Source organism: Peromyscus eremicus, chromosome 14, assembly GCF_949786415.1.
Source record: "Peromyscus eremicus chromosome 14, PerEre_H2_v1, whole genome shotgun sequence".
In the NCBI taxonomy this organism is placed as follows: Eukaryota; Metazoa; Chordata; class Mammalia; order Rodentia; family Cricetidae; genus Peromyscus; species Peromyscus eremicus.
Window position 1 is genome coordinate 73,514,660 of NC_081430.1, and position 18,385 is coordinate 73,533,044.

At 43.7% G+C, this 18,385-nt stretch overlaps 1 protein-coding gene across 1 annotated transcript in view; it reads right to left on the minus strand.

Moving 5' to 3' along the window:
- Positions 1–18,074, minus strand: part of Wdr89 (WD repeat domain 89) — a 44,727-nt gene extending 26,653 nt beyond the window's left edge. The window contains exon 1 of the mRNA XM_059279373.1: positions 18,006–18,074. The gene's annotated coding sequence lies outside the window, so the exon portion shown is untranslated. The remainder of the gene's footprint in view (positions 1–18,005) is intronic.
- Between the last annotated feature and the right edge of the window lie 311 nt (positions 18,075–18,385).

An 18,385-nucleotide genomic window follows, 5' to 3' on the forward strand; every position in this document is an offset into this window, starting at 1 on the left:
TCATGAAATTTACAGGTAATTGGATGGAACTAGAAAAAAATCATCTTGAGTGAGGTAATCAGACCCAGATAGAGAACTATGGTATGTATCCATTTATATGTGGATATTAGCTGTTAAATCAATGATAACCAAGCTACAATCCATTGAATCACAGAAGTTAGGTATAGAGTAAGGGACTGGGGGGTGGGGGGGGTGGAATAGTTAGTTATGATTGGATGGGGGTGTGGGGGCTGAAAGCAGAGGACAAGTTGTGGGTAATATGGGGAGAGACAGCTAAAACTAGGGGCCATAGGAAGGGCATTATGAAAATCTAATACAACAGAAGTTTCCTAAAAGACATACATATATGAAGGTGATTTAAATGAAATCGCAAAAAAATGGGGGAGATAGGGCCCCACCTGGATATCTCTTGTCACCAAATAAAACTTCTATCCTTGGGATGGGTTACATCTAATTGAGTTGTTGTCCAAACAACCCAGGCTGCTGCCAAGACTACAGGTTATTCTGCACAAACTGACAGCAAAGCTCCACTGCTAAAGACAACACCTACATGTAGCTAGGGTTTTCCTGCCTGGCCCACGGTCAGGACAAATCTCTATCACCTGCCAGTCCCACAGCCGCTCAAACCCGACCAAGTAAACACAGAGACTTAAATTGGTTACAAACTGTATGGCCGTGGCAGGCTTCTTGCTAGCTGTTCTTACAGCTTAAATTAATCCATTTCTATAAATCTATACCTTGCCACATGGCTTGTGGCTTACCGGCATCTTCACATGCTGTTTCTCATCATGGCGGCTGGCAGTGTCTCTCTGACTCAGCCTTCCACTTCCCAGCTTTATTCTCCTCCTTGCCCCGCCTATACTTCCTGCCTAGCCAATGGCCAATCAGTGTTTTATTTATTGACTAATTAGCAACACATTTGCCATACAGAACATTCCACAGCACCTACACAACTCACGGAACATGGAGAAGTCGAGTTGGTGTCTACATAGCGAGGATTCCTATGTTCTAGCATCTTTGGTACAGAAAGGTATTCTATATGCTACCTAAAGAGAAATGTAAATACCAAGCCAGTCACAAAACCTTGGATTGACAATGGTGCCCTGCCTGCAAGACAGGCTAGTGTTAATGGTGGCACAAAGCTACAAAGCTTGTAGGAGTAACCAACCAATACCTGATGTATTGGTTAGGGTTCTCTAGAGTCACAGAACTTATGGAATGTGTGTGTGTGTGTGTGTGTGTGTGTGTGTGTGTGTGTGTGTGTGTGTGTGTAATTTACTGAAATGACTTACAGGCTTCAGTCCAGCTAATCCAACATTAGCTATCTGTGAATGGAAAGTCTAAGAATCTAGTAGTTGGTCAGCCCCATGAGGCTGAGTGTCTCATCTGGTCTTCTGTATATGCTGGAATTGAGAAGAAGTAGGCTCCAATGCCAGCAAAGGAATGGATGGACTGACAAGGTGAGGGCAAGCAGGTGGAGAGCCAGAGCTTCCTTCTTCCATGTCCTCACATAGACTTCCAGCAGAAGGTGTGGCCCAGGTCAAAGGTGTATCTTCCTTCCTCAAAGGTCTGGACTAGAAGTGAGTTCACCCACTCCAAACGAAGCAGAAAATCTCTCACAGGTATGTTCTCCATATCTGGATTGTAGTTCATTACAGATATACAAGTTGACAAGAATAGCCATCACATCTGATTTGACTTAAGGCCCACTCCACAAGATGGAAACACAGTACCATGATAAAGTAGAAGGGCTGGAGAAATGGCTAAGAGCACTTCCTTTTCTTACAGAAGACCTGGGTTCATTTCCCTACACCACACAGTGGCTCATATCTGTCAGTAACTCCACTTCCAGGGGGTCCTAGGCCCTCTTCTGAGGCCCCTGCAGGCACTGCACACAAACAGTACACTTTAACACATACAGCATACATGCATATACATAAAACAAGACTGGTACAAAGTTGCTGGGAAGACGGCTCAGCAGTTGAGAGCACTGGCTACTCTTCCAGAGGACCCAGGTTCAATTCCCAGGAACCACATGGTGACTCAAAACCAGCTGTAACTCCATTCTCAGGGGATCCAATGCCCTCTGACCACATGATATGGGCCCTTCCACATCAATCATCAATGAAGGAAATGCACCACAGGCTAATCTGGTGGGAACATTTCTCAATTAAGGTTCCTTCTTCCTAGATGACTCCAGTTTAAGTTGACATAAAACTAGTCAGCATAACCTGCAAACACAATTAGATACTTTCCAGGTGCATTCAGTCTCAATGTTACTCTAAAATGTTACCTAAGTAACCAAGCAGAAATGTGTTTATGCTGATGATAAATGGTCCACTGTTAACCAGAGACTAAGATGAGGCGAGACAAGACTTCTGAACACTAGGGATGATCAAATCTAAGGCAAATAGGCACAGTAAGCACAGTCCTTCAGACCAGACAGAATCGTAAGACCTTTCCAAACCGACAGCTAGTGATGCCTTCTTTTGCATTCATAGATAGGCTCACTATTTAACACTCCAAGCTAGGAGAATACCCTAAGAGTATGTTGAAATGTAAATCAAAACGGTAAGTGGTGGGGCTGGAGAGATGGCTCAGTGGTTAAGAGCACTTGCTGCTCTTCTGGAGAACCTGAGTCTGGTTCCCAGAAACCATATAACATGGCTCACAAGTGTCTGTAACTTCAGCACCAGGGAATCAGATGCCTCTGGCCTCCATGGGCATCTATACTCATGTGAACACACACCTACATATAATTAAAAATAATAAAAATAGCTGGGCGGTGGTGGTGCAAGCCTTTAATCCCAGCACTCATGAGGCAGAGGAAGTGGATCTCTGAGTTCAAGGCCATCCTGGTCTACAGAGTGAGTTCCAGGATAGCCAGGGCTACATAGAGAAAACTTGTCTCAAAATAAATAAATAAATAAATAAAAAGTAAATATTATATAATAATAATAATAAACATTTAAAAAACACTGGTAAAACTTTATATTTAGTCTTTTCTAATATGTATGCAATAAGGCTTTAAACATTTGTTCAATATCATAAGATCAGAATCTTGTAAGTTCTAAACTCATTTCCTCTCTTCTGAACACAGTAAAAGAGCTTAACAGAGAAACAACAGAGGTGTAATTCTTGAATCATCCTGTAAACACCCGCTATTAAGAGAAAGAACACTTTACTTACTTTATAGATCTGATGTGAAGGATAAAAAGGAGTGAAGACACTGACCTGCTGATTGCTACTTCGCTGCCTCACACTGGCCCCATCACTTCAATACCTGCCTTCCTTGCCTGTGGCGCTGGTTAATACTGCCATCTAGCAGTGGATCCAACAGTAGAGAATGTAGGATTACTCAGGAACTCTAGCCTCCAGATCCTACAGTAGAGAATGCAGGATTACTCAGAAAGGAACTCTAGTCTCCAGATCCTACAGTAGAGAATGCAGGATTACTCAGGAAGAACTCTAGTCTCCAGATCCTACAGTAGAGAATGCAGGATTACTCAGAAAGGAACTCTAGTCTCCAGATCCTACAGCAGAGAATGCAGGATTACTCAGGAAGAACTCTAGTCTCCAGATCCTACAGTAGAGAATGCAGGATTACTCAGGAAGAACTCTAATCTCCAGATCCAACAGTAGAGAATGCAGGATTACTCAGGAAGAACTCTAGTCTCCAGATCCTACAGTAGAGAATGCAGGATTACTCAGGAAGAACTCTAATCTCCAGATCCAACAGTAGAGAATGCAGGATTACTCAGGACAGAACTCTAGCCTCCAGATCCTACAGCAGAGAATGCAGGATTACTCAGGAAGGAACTCTAGTCTCCAGATCCTACAGAAGAGAATGCAGGATTACTCAGGAAGGAACTCTAGTCTCCAGATCCTACAGTAGAGAATGCAGGATTACTCGGGAAGGAACTCTAGTCTCCAGATCCTACAGTAGAGAATGCAGGATTACTCGGGACGGAACTCTAGTCTCCAAACAGCATTTTCACAGTAACAGGTGTTTCTAAAGCCAACTCTGACAACTGAAATGGAACTGAATTTTTCTCAGACGTTTCTCTCTCCCTGAACAAGATAAATTATTTCCACCACATGAGCATCCAGACTTTCACCTCAACTCGGATCTCTCTTCAAATTCCAATCCCTTTACTCTAGGGTTTGCTCAAATCCCTACACCTTCCTGTACACACTGCCAAACTTTCAAATATATCCAAAACGGGCTTTCCTATGATTTGTTTCTCTTAACTTCAAATCTTACTCATCTAGACTCACAATCAAATCACCTCTGATGAAGGAAAAGATGAGAATAAACTAGGTAATGAGCGCTACTGTGATAATGGCCCTTGGTGTCCCTTCAGTATTTACCTTTCCATTATCAGCCTTTCTTCCTATCACTTCTCTGCAGCAACCTTGCTCCTAACACAGAGGCCAGGAATCACTTAATTTAGCACCTAGACTGGTCCTGGACAAAGATGGCAAGATTGAAAATACAAGATAAGGAATTCTTACTTCACACAGGAGAAACACACACACTTTTTTTTTTTTTTTTTTTGAGACAGGATTTCATGTAGCCTCATCTGGCCTTGAACTTGATTCTTCAGCTTCACCTTACAAGTGTTAGTATGGTGGGTGTGCATAACCACACCCACCCCAGTGGAGAAATTCTGAAATTGTTTTGTTCTTAGAAACTAATTTTCTGTGATGAAAAGTGCTGAAATTCAGTGTGGCACTGACTAGAAAATAAACATATACATAGTTCATAAACCTTTCTCTTTATTTTGGAAGGGGGTAAGTTTTAAGACATTATAGCCAGGCTGGCCTGGAAGTCAGGAGAGACACTACTTAAGACTCAGGAAATATTCAACTCACAAGTCTCAGGAAATCCCTGAAACTTACCAGATTCACAAGGCCCATCCCTCCCCAGGGTTATAAAAGCAATAAAGACTGCTGAAGAGAAGAGACTCTGCTCCACAAACTGCTTCCATGTGGTGCACAGAGCTCTATGATAGCATTAGCTAGATTTCATTAGTCAGCACCCAGGCTGGGTAGGCTTTGCAATGATGCAAGCTGCCTCTCACTTGTATCTGTCAGTTTCTATAAGTAACCACTCACTCATACTCCCGTACGTAGCCCCAATAAAGGCACTGACTCACCAAGCTGGACTTTGGTAGGATCATTAATTTGATCTGTTGTTGTACCCTATTTCGACTGAATAAATATTTGTTTACATCTTCACAGGAAAGGTCTCACACAAAGTGAAGGCTGACTTGGAATTCCTAGCAATCCTCCTGCCTCCATTTCTTGAATGCTGAGAATAATAGGCATGAACCACCACACCCAAACATAATTATTTCTTAAATACATAAAACAAAAAGAAAAACATTTTTTTTTTTTGAGACAAAGTCTCAATTTGAAGCCCTGGCCAACCCAGAACTCACTATGTAACTAGTCTGGCCTTGAACCCACAGATATCCAGCTGCCTCTGCCACCTAAGTGTTAAGATTAAAGGCATGTGTCACCACATCTGGCTAACAAAATGTTTAATAATGATAAATATCATAGTAATTCTCTTGTTGTTTCTGTATGAACTACAGGTATTAAATGAAAGTCTGAACTTAAAAATGACTGCACTTAGCCAGGCGGTGGTGGCGCAAGCCTTTAATCCCAGCACTTGGGAGGCAGAGCCAGGCGGATCTCTGTGAGTTCGAGGCCAGCCTGGGCTACCAAGTGAGTTCCAGGAAAGGCGCAAAGCTACACAGAGAAACCCTGTCTCAAAAAACCAAAAAAAAAAAAAAAAAAAAAAAAAGACTGCATTTTATAGCCATCAACATTCCAGTGGGTAAAACTCATTAGTCAGGAAAATATTTTTCCAACAACGGAATTACAAAAAGGATTGCTACTCTCCCTAAGAATCCCACATCCTGGCCAGGTGGTGGTGGCGCACACCTTTAATCCCAGCACTAGGGAGGCAGAGGTAGGCAGAGCCCTGTAAATTCAAGGCCAGCCTGGTCTACAAAGCAAGTTCCAGGACAGCCAGGAATGTTACACAGAGAAACCTTGTCTCAAAAAACCAAATAAATAAATAAATAAATAAATAAATAAATAAATAAATAAATAAATAAATAAGCTCACATCCTTTTAGTCACCTAGCTCCTATCTATACCTCAAGATTGACTTCAACTTCTATTGGTTACATAAAATTCTTATTAATCCAGAACAAAATGAATTTCAACTTCCTCTAAATATCAATATCTTGTGATATTCATGCAGCAATATGCTAAGTAAATTGATGTGTTAATTATCTGTGTTTTACATTGCTTCTGCCTACTATAAAGTATAAACTTTATAAGGATAGAAAACATTTTGTATCTTTATGAGATGGGATCTCACTATGCAGCCCTGGCTAGTCTGGCACTCACTATGTGTTCCTGCCAAGTCTTGAACTCACAGCAATCCTCCTGCCTCTGCCTCCTAAACACAGGGATCACAGGTGTGTGTCAATCATTCTATCAATCTGTGGCTTGCAACCCTGCTTCCTGCAAATACAGACACAAAATGTACTCAGTAGAGGAGAACAAGGAGACAAAGGTAAGACGTACTCTCATATATGTAACAATGGCAGGTTAAACAGGAAAGCTCACAAAACTACCCTAAAGCCTCAGAAGAACCAATCAACTCTCTCTATATATAGCAGGTCTACATAAGAAATAAGAAATAAACTAAAAAGTAACATCTTGATGAACCATCCACAATCACAGCTTTGAGACTGTCAATTCATGCCAACCTCCTTCATTCTCATAAAACTTCACGTCTTAGTTTGGTTTACTACTGCTGTGGCTTATTCAGCTTACACTTCTGTATCACTGTTCATCAGGAAAGGAAGTCAGGACAGGAACTCAAACAGGGCAGGAACCTAGCAGTGGATGCAGAAGCCATGGAGGAGTGCTGCTTACTGGCTTGCTCCTCAAAACTTGCTCAGCCTGCCTTTTTATACAGTCCAGACCCACAATACCCACAATGTGCTGGACCCTCCTACATCAATCACTAATTAAGAAAATGCCCTACAGGCTTGCTTACAGCCTGATCTTATGGGGGCATTTTCTCAGTTGAGGCTCTTTCCTCTCCAATGACTCTAGCTTGTGTCAAGTTGACATAAACTGACCAGTACACTCCAGGAAGACAGAACTCAAGAAGCCAAGGAATTGGTCAGATTTCAATATTACAAAGTTCTCTATCTGCAGAGAGCATTCAATATTAAACACTAATGTACTCTCTAGCTACTTTGAGAAACTTAGCAAGTATTCAAAATGCTACTTTTACTTCACAAAAAGGATAGGATGATCTTAAATTTCCAGAATGCAGTACTTTATAACATTATATTTTTATGTAAAATACAAACCTACACATTAATCATTTAAGATAAAAATAGCCCAATGACTCATAAGTTGCATTATTTGAGAATGGCTCAGAGGACTGTGTTAGTCTCAAATTCCTTTCTTAGGTCTTAATTAAGACTCGAAAATACTTTATAATCTTAAAGAGAAAGTTTAGAATACCTTCAAAAATAATTCAGTGCTAAATTAAGGCTAGAAGCATCACAGGTAGGGGGAAACATGAAAAAATTAGCTTCAACATTTATTTTCTTTCTTCCTTACTTGAAAACAGATTGACGTTATGCGTGCTAACAACCTTAGGTCTGAATAATACAGGACTAAAGGTCCAAGGAGAAGAAGGGTTCTAAGAGAATCAGAACCAAGATAAAAAGATTGACAGCAGCCAAGAAGTAACAACATGGGTGAGGAAGAGACATTTACTTAAGTGATGTAATCAACAGGGCCTCATGCCCCTATAAATAATGCCTCACCCAGGCTCATGTCAGCAATTCATTGAACTCATTCGGTTTTCCATGGTCTTGAAAAATGCAGGTGGGACTAGTTGTGAGGACGGGAGTCTACAGCAGTGGGGCAACAGAGGGCAATGGGAGAAGTTAAATACAGCATAGCTACGTTCATGACTGTTGCTGGAGAATTTCTCTCCAGCTCCCGCCACTAAGTCCTGCCAGTCTCAGAGCCCACTTATAAAATAAACACATAGACTCTTACATTATTTAAACTGCTTGGCCATTAGCTCAGGCCTGTTATTGTCTAGCTCTTACTCTTATATTTAGCCCATTTCTATTAATCTTTACTTTGCCACATGGCTTGTGGCTTACCGGTACTTTACATCTTCCTTCTCCTGATGGCGGCTGGCAGTGTCCCCTCTCCCAGCCTTCCACTTCCCAGAATTCTTTTCCTTGTCCCGCCTATACTTCCTGCCTAGCCAATGGCCAATCAGTGATTTATTTACTGACCAATCAGCAACATACTTGACATACAGACCATCCCACAGCAATGACAATGTCATGATGAAAGCCATGCATAAGTAAGTATAATTAGTATGTGCTCACAAAAATAAGCCAACACAGTAGGAAATGGAGGCACCATCCAGAGCCTTCCATATGAGCTGGATCGACAGTATCACAGATAACAGGAGCTGGCCTTATGGGAAAACGTCTGTACAGGACTACCCTGGCTTACTCAAATCTCAGATCTTCCCTGGACCCTGGTTTTTTTTTTTTTAATTCCCACTTATGTTATTTACCAGTTCTTTTGTGTGCCTCACCTTTCCAGGATTCTGCTACAATCCCTATTTCCTGTATTGTGAGTTAACGCCCCCCCCCCATAAATTCCTATAATCATTAAGCTATTTCTGTGGATTGGTAGAGATTTAATCGCATTACTTTTACTTTTTCTTTTGGTTGTTTTGTCATTTGAGACAGGATCATATGGGTTGCCTCAAACTTTCAATCAAGTTCTTGGATTACAGGTGTGCACTACCACATCTGGGTATTACATATAACTAAGTGAAGAAAAGCTTAAAAGGTAAGGGGAAGCTGAACAAGATAGTACACTTGTCCAGGACCAGGGCTTGAAATCCCACCAATCCCTAGGCTTTCCCCATAGGCAGACTGCAGAATCCTACCAATCCCTGAGCAAGAAATCCCACCAATCCCTGGGCTTTCCCCCAAGGCAGACTGCAGAATTCCACCAATCCCTAAGCGGGAAATCCCACCAATCCCTGATCTTGCCCCAGAACCAGGTTACAAAAACCCACCAATCCCAAGGCACCTTGGAAAGCACTGCCCTGCCCTCCCCCCAATATAAAAGCTCTGTACCCTGTTCACTTTGCTGCTGCTTCTCACCCTAGAAGCAGCTACCCTCCCATTCTTCCTTCCTGATAAAGATCATGAGTGAGGTTTGTTTGTGCCGTGTGATATTTTCCATGGAGCCAAGCTCAGCTGTAACAACTTTCAGCAGAGCGGGAGCAGAACTGTAACACTTTCCAACTGTATCACTTCCGCTAGGAAAGCTTTCCCCTAGAGGAGCAGAGCTGTAACAACTTCTCCGGAGAAACTCTTCCCCTAACAGAACAGAGTTGTTACACTTGCATTGGAGAACCTTTCCCTGGAGCAGAGATGGAAGCTGCTACACATACTGAGACTTTGTGGTATTTCTTGGCTCCTGACTGCCAGGATACCTTTCTATCCAAGCTGCAATGCTTACCCAGAACCAAGCAGACCTCTGAGTTCAAGGCCAACCTGGTCTACATAGAAAGTTCCAGGACAGCCAGGGCTATGTAGAAAGACCCCATCTCAATAAACAAAACAAAATAAGCAAACACACCATCAATTTTGAGATATAATTAAAATTAGCGGGCCAGAGAAACAGTCCAGTAGGTAAAAGTGCTTGACACCAAGCCTGGTAACCTTTGACCCCTAGAACTTGTATGGTAGAAGTAAACTAACCCCCTCAAGTTGTCCCGACACACAAAATAAAATGTAAAAATAAATAGATCAGCCATCTATCTTTTATCACATTAATAATTAATAATGTCAAATAAAGTCAAGGGGGAGGAATTTTATTCAATTAACAGTGTTTGTCAAGCACAGTTAAGCCCTTCAAATATTCACAACATCTTAAGAGGTGCTTATTGCTATTCAGTTTCACAGCTGGGGAAACTGAAGCATAAACAGACCAAGGTTGCAAGGCAGTGAAGATACAGGAGTAACCCAAGCAGTTTCACTAAAATTCTGTGTTCTGCCTTGGCTGTCCTGGAACTCACCGTGTAGACCAGGCTGGCCTTGAACACACAGATTAGCTTTCCTTGGCCTCTGGAGTCCTGAGACTATGCACCACCACATCCAGCCAGAATTTTTTTTCTTCAGACAGCAAGGAGCTTGAGATGTAGCTCTGTGGAAAATCACTTACTCAAGCATGTGTGAGGCCCCATATTCCATCACCAGCACATCTAAAAGGACAAACCGTAGGGCTGGGGATGTTGTGAAGTGGGAGTGGGATCATCTAGTGTGCATAAGACCTTCGATTCAATCTTCAGCAGCCAGAGAAAGCAATCAAGAAAGAGCAAGAGCATGCATGTTTGTGCCTCTGTGTGTGTGTATGTGTGTGCATGAAAAAGAGAGAGAGCTGAGGCAGAAGGTAACAAGTTAGAAGCCAACCTGGACTACAAAAAGTTTGTCAAATAAATGAATAATCAAATAAATAGAGATTATAGCCATTATTTATTTCAATATGCATCCACTTACACTTAATAGTCCCTGAAGACAAGTGTCTTTTCCCTCCTTTCCCTTGCCTAACATTTTAAATCCTGAAAACTGGCAAAATTAAAATGTTAACTATTAATTAACTTTTTCAAACTTATAGAAAGATGGAACACCCAGAGTGACTTTCAGAAAACATCCAGAATATGTAGTAGCCCTCCCCTATTCTTCAATTCTGTGCATCATTTAACAGGAAGTATGTCAACTGCTGAGATATGTAACTTGAAGGAATATAAGGTTCATGACTATCCCTACACCAAGGATGATCGCAGTGTTCTAGCCAGAGAGGAAAAGGCAAAGGGCTCCTGGATGAACACGGACCTGCTCAGCAGAGCCTTTCTGCCCTGCAGTCCCACTACTCCCTCCCCTTACTTCAGGGACTGATCACATGTCTGTGCTTCCAACACTCCAGAGGCTAAGGCAGAAGGAGAGTGAGTTCAAGGCTAACCTGGGCTACAAAGTAAGACCATGTTTCAAGGAGAGAGGAAATAGGAGCTTGAGGGTATAGCTGCTTGTAGAGTGCTTGCCTGGCATGTACAAAGCCTTAGGTCCATTACCCAACACCACGGAAACCTGGCGTGGTGATGGATGCCTGTAAACCCAGCAGGTCATCCTTGGCTAGGAAGTGGGTTTAAAGTCAGAGAAAGAAAAGAGAAGCTGGAGCAGTGGTGGCGCATGCCTTTAATCCCGGCAATTGGGAGGCAGAGGCAGGTAAGATCTCTGAGTTTGAGGCCAGCCTGGTCTACAGAGCGAGTTCCAGGACAGCTAGGGCTACACGGAGAGAGAAACCCTGTCTCAAAAAAACAAAGCGTCGGGCAGTGGCTACGCACGCCTTTAATCCCAGCACTTGGGAGGCAGAGCCAGGCGGATCTCTGTGAGTTCGAGGCCAGCCTGGGCTACCAAGTGAGTTCCAGGAAAGGCGCAAAGCTACACAGAGAAACCCTGTCTCAAAAAACCAAAAAAAAAAAAAAAAAAAAAAAGCAAAAAAAGAGAAAAGGACTGGGCAGTGGTGGCCCACACCTTTAGTTCTATCACTTGAGAGTCAGAAGCAGGAAGATCTTGGGGGGGGGGGGGCAAGGGACAGGTACACAATCACAATCCAGCCAGCCTTGATGAGGCATGCCTGCATGAGACCCTATGTCAAAAGTAAATAAATAGTTTAATAGGAAGGGGTTAAGGATACAACCCAGTGGTAAACCATTCTCTCTTCTAGCTGTTTATTATGTCGCATTAACAGTTAATAACATTGAATAAAGTTGGCCGGGCGGTGGTGGCGCACGCCTTTAATCCCAGCACTCGGGAGGCAGAGCCAGGCGGATCTCTGTGAGTTCGAGGCCAGCCTGGGCTACCAAGTGAGTTCCAGGAAAGGCGCAAAGCTACACAGAGAAACCCTGTCTCGAAAAACCAAAAAAAAAAAAAAAAAACATTGAATAAAGTTAATGGGAAACACTGAAGAGACTCTGATCAGGTCCAAAAGAAACCCGGGACAAAGGGCTAACTGTGGTATATCACATACCAAAGCGCATGCTGGCTTCCAGGCTCCTCTCAGGCTCTTCTCACCCCATCCCCTATCCTAAACCCACCCTTTGCTTCCCTTACCCCAGCTTCTGATTCCTATATAACCCTGCATTTTGGCCACACTTTCTCTCTCCCCTTCGCCTTCTTGGTCCTCTGCTTTTGGTTCTCTTTGCCCTCTATTCTCTCCCTCTCTCGCATCCCTGCTCCCTCTCCCCAGGCCTTGTTCAGTCCACTGGTCCTGTATAGTCTACTACCTTGAAGAGGTCATGTCTTCACTTCATACACTACTCAGCCAGGAAACAGAACAGAGCAGCTTTTGGCTGTGGATCTAACAGTAACATGGGTCTAACATCAGCTGGGGTGGATGTGTGTGTGTGTGTGTGTGTGTGTGTGTGTGTGTGTGTGTGCACAATAGTGTTGTCTAAAGACAACCAAATACCAACGGAGAATTTCTCCATTTTGGTTTTGTTTTTGAGACAGGGCCTATGGAGCTATGGAGCCCTGGCTAGCCTAGATCAGGTTGGCCTTGTGCCCACAGAACTACCTACTCTGCTGGCATTAAAGGCGACCACCACTGTGTCCAGCACAGTGGAGAATTTAGCTGGCTAGATGAGCCTTTGTCTTAGCTGACTGCTAGCACAAGAGATCAACAGCTAGGCAAAAACCAGGTAAGTTATATGTAGCTATGCCCAAGACTTCTAGCCAATGGAATGTGAAGGAAAATTATGAAGGCCACTTCCAGGCCTGACCCACAAGAAACTTGCCTCACATGTGCTCCTCCTGGTCCTTTCCCTCCTAATCAAAGCAAACAAACACAAATCTTTATGAAGTTTTTAATGTAACCAATGCCTCTCTGGAGCTGGCTTTTCATACACGTATTCCAGTGTATCTGTACTAGTACTTAGCAAAGCAAGCCCACGTCTCTCAAAAACTATGAATTCTAGCAAGAGATAGCATCTTTCTGTGAAGATGGGGTGAAATCTGGTCATCAGAGCTGCTGTGGTTTTTGCTGAGAGACCAGAGAGAACCCCATCAGTCCAGTTCTCCATAAAGTCTACTGTATATTGTTAGGAGCAAACAGGACCCAGAGGTCTGAAGTGGTTGGGTTTTGTCGTTGTTTTGACACAGGATCTCATGTGCTTAGGCTGCCCTCAAACTCACTGTGTAGCTGATACTAGGCCTTGAACTCTGGAGCTTCCAGTTCTCCTCCTACTCTCAAAATCCTGCCTCCCCTGTGCCATGCAATACCACTCCCAAATCTGGTTGTCTGAGTGGCTGGTTTCCTTATCATAAATTCCCATCACCTACGATCACGCTACTTAAAGCAGGGGAGATATACAAAACTATGATCGCAGTAAACTGGGAAAGAAGCCACGGAATGAATCGCAGTCTTTCCCAACAACAGTAATGTTATGATCTCATAAATAATTCAAAATGGCATCAATCAGAGTCATCATGAACTGAATGCAAGTCACATTAATTCCTTTTTAAAAGTTATTTATTTTATGTGCATAGTTGTTTTTGCCTGCATGTGTATCTGTGTGAAGGTGTCAGATCCCCTGGAACTGGAGTTACAGACAGGTGTGAGCTGCCATGTGGTTGCTAGGAGTTGAATCTGGGTCCTCTGCAAGAGCAGCCAGTGCTCTTAACTGCTAAGCCATCTCTCCAGCCCCATGAATTCTTAAGGTAGGTTAGAATCCAATGACACTTTTCTAAATGATTAATCCTAGTTTTATAGCAGAGGATTATTTTACCTTTGCTGTTGAAGAGATGTTCAGTTCTCTCACAGCTGTTTGGAAGTCTAACTTACCAGGTACCTGACAAACCTTTTCTCTTAAAGTCCCTACTGCAAGTTCAGTTCCGTCAGAGTGTTTCACCCATCGGAGCCTTTGTGGAGGGCTCACTAATGGCTCCCAAAGAAACTTAAATCCCACCTACTTCCTAGAACCCATCAGCATTCCTCATTATGACAAAAAGGCTTCACATCTTGAGATGGAGCGAATAATTTCTGGCTATCTGGGAAAGCCGGACATATCACAAGTTTCCTCAGAAGAGGGAGTGGATGGAGACTTGGTTACAGAGGGAGGTGACGATGGAAACAGCCACCAGAGATGACTGTCAGAAGAAGGAGCTAAAACTGAGCCTAGCAGGACAGTCCACACATGTAATTCCACACCTGAAGCGTAATGCAGGAAGGTTACCACACATTCAAGGCCAGCCGGGGCTATAGTGTGAAATCGTCTTTAAAAGGACAAAAGAGCCACAGGCCAACAGATATAGACAGTCACTAGGAGCTGAAAAGGGCTAGAAAAAACACATCTTCCTCTTAAACGTCCAAAAGGCTTTTGATACCTTGACATTAGCCCAGTAAACAATTTTAGACCAAGCTGAAAGATAATACATTTGTGCTGCTTATTTTGACCTATGCACACATGTCTATGCAGGCCTGTGTGCTAGTGCCTGAAGAGGCCAGAAACAGCTTCAGATTTTCAGGAGCTGAAATGAAAGATCTTGTGACTGCCCAATATGGGTGCTGGGAACCAAACCTGGGTCCTCTACAAGAGCAGTAAATTTTTCGGGTTTTTTGGCTTTGTTTGTTTGTTTTGTCTTGTTTTTTGAGACTCGGTTTTTCTTTGTAGCTTTGGCTGTCCTAGAACTCACTATGTAGATGAGGCTGGCCTCTACCGGTGCCTCTGCTTCCAGAGTGCTGGGATTAAAGGAATGCACCACCATACCCAATGCAGAAAGCATTCTTAATCACTGAGCCATCTCTCCAGCCCTTCATGAAGTCTTTTTTGTTTGTTTTTTTTTTGAGACAGGGTTTCTCTGTGTAATCCCGGCTGTCCTGGAACTCACTGTGTAGACTAGGCTGGCTCTGAACTTAGAGATCTGCCTGCATCTGCCTCCTGAATGCTGGGATTAAAAGTGTGCGCCACCACTGCCCAGTTGCTGTCTGAAGTCACCAAGCTTGTGGTAATTGGTTACAGCAGCCCTATGAAACTAATAAGCCCTTTCAAAAGTGTAGCAGTAGTCAGCTATGGAGGTTTATGAGGAAGGAGGATTAAATTTGAGGCCAGCCTAAGATAAACAGTGAATTCAGGACAGCCTGAGGTATAGTGTGAGAACGTCTCAAAAACAAGAGGACCAGTGAGATTACTCATCTAACGACTTAAATTTGACCCCCTGAACCTACATGGCAGAAGTAGAGAGCTGATTCCCAAGTTGTTCTCTGGCTTCCACAGCTGCAGTATCAGGCCCTGCCCCCCCCCCCCAATAAATTTAATAAAGTATCTTAAAAAAGAAAGCTTAGCAGTGACTTTTATATCATCCACTCTAAGATATTAACCTAAACTAGCATGAAATGGTCCCATTTCAGAAATACACATATTCTCATTTTTTTATTATCAGGTCAGTAACTATATAGAAATCACCTGAGCTGAGGATGTGCCTCAGTTGGTATAGTGTGCTTAGCAATGCACAAAGCTCTGGGTTCAATCCGAAGGACCATATAATATGGTTATTGGGGTATACACCTGCAATCCCAACATTCCAGAGTTAGGGAGGTAGGAGGATCTTAAATTCAAAGTCATCCTCAACTATACAGTGAGCTCTAGGCTAGAATGAGTACCATGAGACCCTGGGGGTTTTTTCCCTTTGTTTTTTGTTTTTAAAGAGACCATTGAAAATATAGGGTTTGAATTTTGTTTGTTTAATTTTTTTTTTAATTTTCTTTAGCATTAGAGTGGGAAAGCAAAAAAGCAATGTTTTAAGCTTCATGTGATGGCACTGGCCTTTAATCTCAGCACTCAGGAGACAGAGATAGGTGGAGCTTTGAGTTCAGGCTAGCTTGCCTGGTCTACAAAGTTCCAGGCCAGCCAAAACTACACAGTTTAAGACCCTTTCTTAAACAACAACAAAAGCAATGTCTTCAGTTCCATTTGTAATAAACAGAAGTTGCAGTTTGGGTTGATGGTAAAGGCCTATAATTCCAGTATTTAAGAGAACATCAAGCTAAGTTTGAGGGCAGCCTGGTCTACAAAGCAAGTTCCAGGACTGCCATAGCTACACAGAGAAGCTGTCTCAAAAAAACTACACCAGGGCTGGAGAGATGGCTCAGAGGTTAAGAGCGTTGACTGTTCTTCCAGAGGTCCTGAGTTCAATTCCCAGCAACCACATGGTGGCTCACAAGCATCTGTAATGTGATCTGGCGCCCTCTTCTGGCATGCAGACAGAATATACAAAAGAAATAAATCTTTAAAAAAATGCTTTCTTAAAAAAAAAAAAAAAAAAAAAAAAAAAAAACTACACCAGCTGGGCGTCAGTGGCGCATGCCTTTACTCCCAGCACTCGGGAGGCAGATCCAGGTGGATCTCTGTGAGTTCGAGGCCAGCCTGGTCTACAGAGCGAGATCCAGAACAGGCACCAAAGCTACACAGAGAAACCCTGTCTCGAAGAAAAAAAAAAGTCACAGAAAACATAGTCATGACTTAGATTAAACAAAGACTAAACAAAGACAGAACTCCAAAACTGCACTGATGAGAAGTAAAAGAAAACTCAGAAAGTAATGTGAACTGACTTATTTTTGCCTTATGTTATATAAAATCTAAGGTAAAAATACAAACCAGACATTTCTCAGTTTGTTCTTTAGGTAATAAATACTGTCCTGACCCGATAGGCCAGTAAGTGGTCCACACAGGTATCTCACACTCACACTGTTCCTAGGTTGCGTGTTGTTACAGTCTTATCCTGTGCACACGCGTTAAACAAGCAGAAACCGGTAGAGGTGATACCAGTAACATATACTTTAAGTCCATTTTTCCCCCATTGGATTATCACAACACTAAGAAGCAATTTGGTATTGATTTTAATCGTGCAAGTGAAGAAGCTGGGGTTCACACACGTGAAGTTAGGAACCAGAACCTTAGCCCGATGCCTTTCTACCAGTTCATCTTATTATGTGAATAGCAATAATCAATTAACTGGTTTCCAGGCACACTGTTTTGGTTTTTTAAATAATTTCAAGTTAAGAAAGAAAACAGCAGTGTTTTGCTAGTTGTACCATCCTTAAATTTTATATTCATGAAAGCTGAACTCCCTCAATTTAAGTTATTAAGAGTTAACCTAGTAGAGACAGTTAATACCTAAAATGGGGTTTTGTTTTGTTTTGTTTTAATGAAGATGAGGACGCTGACAGCACCTACCTCTTGGGGTTTTTTTTTTGGGGGGGGGTGTGCGCGCGCGCAGATTACTGTTGCGTGTGTAGTAAAGTCTCCCTAGGAAGCCTTGGCTGGCCTGCAGCTCGGGGATCCTCTTGCGTCCCAGTCGGTGCTGGGATCACTGGTGTGCACCACCACACCAGGCCAGCACCTAGCTCTGCAGAGCTGTGTGCACTAGATGACACGGCACACGGAAGTCACTTGGCATAGTGGCTGGCATCCCAGCACACAGTGTATTACTTGGCTTCGCGTCCTAAGTGAAAAAGTCTGCTTCCTGACAAGGAAAAAGGCCAGAGCCGGGAGGAGGTGGGTGCGGAATGAGTGCGAGGAAGGACAGGCATGAGCGAGCAGGGGCTACCTACCCTTCACCGAAAACTGACGCAGAGGAAGCAAGCGTTCAGTGGCGTGGGCCACACAGCCTGACACTCACTCGGAGACCCACCCGGCTTCCCGTGCGCGCACGTGCTCCGTCCTCCCGCACCACCCTCTCCCCTCCGCGCTCCCCCACCCAGAGCTTTCCACGCGCATCCCGCACGACGACGACGACGGCGGGCTCGAGAGAGCTCCCCGTCCGGGATTGTCACCCAGCCCGGCCCAGCAGAAGGTACCTCGGCAGCACACCCCACACTGGAGCTGGAGAAAAACCACGCTCTGCCCACGGCCGGCCGGATCTCCGCCCTCCGCCTCTGATTGGTTAAAATCATAGAGGAAGCTGCAGCGGATTGGTCCAGAGCCAGGAGGCGGTCCACAACCGCGGGCGCCAAAGCCACGGGAGCAGAGCGGCTTCTTTCCGATTGGACGAGGGCAGGAAGCCTGCGCATGCGTGGCTCGCCAATGGGGGGACGCGCCATACAACCCCGCCCCCTAGGTCAGGTTAACGGAAGTCCCTGCCACCCAGCTTCCTGGATGTGTGGCCAATCAACGACGAGAACAACGTGGGTTCCGCCTTTCCGTACGGATGTGGCTTTGCCGGTTTCTTTAAGATGAC